At 40.5% G+C, this 4,047-nt stretch overlaps 1 pseudogene across 1 annotated transcript; it reads left to right on the forward strand.

Moving 5' to 3' along the window:
- The first annotated feature begins 1,425 nt into the window (after window positions 1-1,425).
- On the forward strand, window positions 1,426-2,011 carry LOC308419592 (large ribosomal subunit protein eL19-like; annotated as a pseudogene). The gene has a single exon. The product of its transcript is annotated as a large ribosomal subunit protein eL19-like (transcript).
- Window positions 2,012-4,047: the final 2,036 nt, after the last annotated feature.

The raw sequence follows: 4,047 nt of genomic DNA on the forward strand, positions 1-4,047 counted from the left end.
CAATTCAGATATATTTATTTTATATAGTCTTCAAAACCATCATAAATCCACAGAATATGGCATTTAATGTTAATTTATTATTAAACATCATTTAATATAGACATGACTGCTCCTGAGAATACCTCCTTCTTGTTTTAAGGAAAAAAGTTGAACAATAAAACCTCTATATATAGTTATTCCAGTTATGGCAACATAGCCAGTAGACAATAATTGCCATAATCATCTACAAACAAAAACTTCTATCCAGGAAAACACACAGATGTAGGATAGCCAACAGTTTAGCTCTGCCAAGACAGAGAATACTAGTCTTTCATAGATTCTGCTTCATTTCAAGATTTATCAGATGGTTCTGGGCCAGAAGGTTAAAGACAGATGCTCTGATGTTTTGAGTAATAGGGGATCATTCAAGTAGTCAGCAGTCTCTACAATTTGTTTATGTTTTGGAGGCTATATTTTAGTGCTTCCTACATACTCAGGTAATAAATTCATTCTTAAATCTCTGATGGGGTTAAAGACTATAGTCTAACAATCAAACTCAAGTTATTTAGCATTGTGAGAGATATATCTTTAAAAGGATGGTTTTCAGATGGCAATCAAGCAAAAATTAGAAACATATATATATATATATATATATATATATATATATATATATATATATATATCTTTTTAAGTTAGGATAGAGGGTAATTTCTTTAATTGACAAACTATGTTGAACTAGATGTTAATTATATATAATACTTTGAATGTATATAATTGTTATGGTTATGCTCAAGTTATGTCTGAGAGAATAGCCTTTTCTAAAATTGAACAGAAAAGGTGAGATATAGGGATTTGTTCAAATGCTTTGTCTCAATTTTGCTCCCCAAAGACATACTTCCAGACTCTGTCATGATTCATAAAGAGCAAAGAATGTATAAACAGAACAGTGGCTGGTATTTCATGAACAAGAAGTAGTTGCTGTGCTGACCCCGGTTCAACTCTTTAGAGTTTATCAATTGGGTCATAAATATTACAAAAACAGGAACTCTTAGGAGACTCTAAAACTTCCTGACTAGAGGAAGGCTAGAATTTTCCTAGGAATTGTTGAATTATATTATTCTTCTGTTGAATTCCAGAGCTTGTGAAAAAATGCAGAAGAGAAAAATCATTAAGTTAGCTCTGTAGAAATCATCATATAGAAATGGTGAAAACTTGGCATTTGTTCTTTTTTGTATCCCAGCCTGTTCTTAGCAAGGTATTTCTTCACTGGTCATATGCTTCCACTTCAAGGTTCACCTACTCTGTTCACTTTATGGATTACATGCAGTCCTTTGAAGAAACTTACTCTCCTAGGCTGTGCACGTAGGATGAATACCTCACTGTAAAGTGGGAAAACAGTATCAACTAGAAAAATAAAATGAGGCCACTGCGTCTGCAGCCATAAGTATGCTCAGATAACAGAAGAGGCTTGCCTCTAGTGTCCTCTGCTGTGGTAAAAAGACAGACTGGTTGGACCCCAATGACACCAAAGAAATCCCCAATGCCAACTCCCGTCAGCAGATCAGGAAGCTGATCAAAGATTGGCCGATCATCCGGAAGCCTGTGACTGTCTATTCCTGAACTCACTGCCGGAAAACACCTTGGCCTGACAGAAGGGCAGGCATATGGGCACAGGGAAGAGGAAGTGTACTGACAATGCTCGCATGCCTGAGAAGGTGACCTGGGTGAGAAGGATGAGGATCCTGCGCCGGCTTCTCAGGAGATACAGGGAATCTAAGAAGATTGACCGCCATACGTATCACACAACCTGTACTTGAGGGTCAAAGGGAATGTGTTCAAAAGCAAGCGGATTCTCATGGAGCACATCCACAAACTGAAAGTGGACAAGGCCCACGAGAAGCGACTGGCTCACCAGGCTGAGGCTCTCAGGTCTAAGACTAAGGAAGCACGAAAGCACCAGGAGGAGAACCTCCAGGCCAAGAAGAAAGAAATCATCATGACTGTGTCCAAGGAGGAAGAGACCAAGAGATAAAAGTTTCCTCATGTCTGTACATAGTGGCCTGGCTGTGGCCTCACATGGATCAGTCATCAAAATAAAACAAACTTTTAAAAAACTGAAATTAGGGATGCTGATACTTCCAGTAGTTTGTTTACAGTACAGGATTGTTTTAGTTATTGTGGCTCTGTTTGTTTTTCCCCATGAAGTTGAGATTTGTTCTTTCAAGGTCTGTGAAGTACTGTGCTGGAAGTTTGATGTGAAATACACTGTAAGTTGCTTTGGTAAGACGGCCATTTTAACTAGGTTACTCCTAGCAGTCAATGGGGATGGAATGTCTGTTCATCATCGATGTCTTCCTCACTTCCTCTCCTCAGAGATGAACTTCTTGTCATACTGGGATTTCATTTGCTTGGTTAGAGTTACACCAAGATATTATACATTATTTGTAGCTACTGTAAAGGGTATTATTCATCCCCTAATTTTTTTCTCAGCTCATTTATCATTTGTATAAAACAGGGTTACTTGGGGGAGGATGGTTAACTATCTAATCACTTGTTGAAGGTGTTTATGAGCTGTAGAAATTTTCAGGTAGATTTTTTGGGGGTCACTTACATACATGACCATATCGTCTGTGAATGGTAATACTTTGGCTTTCTGTTTTCCAATTTGTATCCCTTTATCCTAAATGGAGTAACACAGACCCAGAAAGATACTCATGGTACTTATCTACTTATAAGGGGACATTAGCCAGAATGTGCAGAAGACCCATGATACAACCTGCAGACACAAAGAAACTGGGTAAAAAGGAGGACACAAGAAAGGATGTATGAATCCCATTCAGAAGGGGAAGTGAATTTGTCCTTGGAGTTTGATCGGGAGAGAGAACTGTCTGGGAGAGGGTGCAGACGTGAATGGGATTGGATCGGCTGTAGGGAAAGGAAAGTGGGAGAAGGTGTGAGTGAGGCTCAAACTTGGTGGGGAGCATCTCTGGGACTAGCTGGAGAGCTAGGATTGGGGACCCTATCTGAGATTTCTACCAGCAGGACATATGGAGAGTGAAGTGATCACCTCCCATAGCCAGGTAGGACTTCCTAGAGGGAGAGAGATATCCAAAACCTTCAACTCAAAATTTGCCCTATAAAATATGCAGGCATAAATACTGAACAGAGATTGAGTGAATGACCAAGCAATGACTGACCCAACTTGAGGCCTATCCCATGACAGAGAGCCAACCCCTGGCACTATTAACAACATTAAAGTAACTGTCTCCTAAAGGGCTTCATCGAGCAGTAGACAGAAGCAGAGACCCACATTTAAACATCAGGTGGAGTTCAGGTAGTCCTCTAAAAGAAAGGGAGTTATATGTGAATGAGCTAAAAGGATCTAGGGCACAACAAGAAGACCTACAGAGTCAACTAACCTGGGCCCATGGGGACTCACAGAGACTGAACAACAACCTATCAAAGAGCACTCAGGGGCTGGGCCTGGAACCCTATATATTTGTAACAGATGCGCAGCTTGGTCTTCATGTGGGTCCTCTAACAATGGGAGCAGGGGCCACCTTGAAGTCTGTTGCCTGCCACTGGATTCCCTTCCCCTAACTGTATGGGCTGGGTCAGCCTCAGTGGATAAAGATGTGTTTAATCTTGCTGGAACTAGATGTTCCAGGGCAGGGTGGTACCCAAGGGGGACTTCCTCTTCCATAAAGAGAAGGGAAGGTGTAATGGGGAAGGGATGTGTCAGTGTGGGGTTGTGAGAGTGGTGTGAATGTGATGAAAAGTGCGTAAAAATAGAAATTACTGAAGAGAAAGAGAGAATGAGAGAAAAAAGAGAAGGGGGAGGGGGAGGGGAAGAAAGAAAAGAAATTTGAGTGAAGCGGTGGGAGCTAGTGCTTTTAATATTAGCACTGCAGGCAGAGACAGGCAAATCTCTGAGTTTGAGGACAGCCTGGTGTACAGAGAAAGAACTGTAAGAAAATATGACTCTAAAGTAAATTTCCCCTCCCCCAATACTTCTTTGCTTATTGAAGAATAGAAATAAAAACACTCTATGTTTCACCCTGAGCTAAT

Source organism: Micromys minutus (genome assembly GCF_963924665.1).
Source record: "Micromys minutus genome assembly, chromosome: 4".
Lineage (NCBI taxonomy): Eukaryota > Metazoa > Chordata > Mammalia > Rodentia > Muridae > Micromys > Micromys minutus.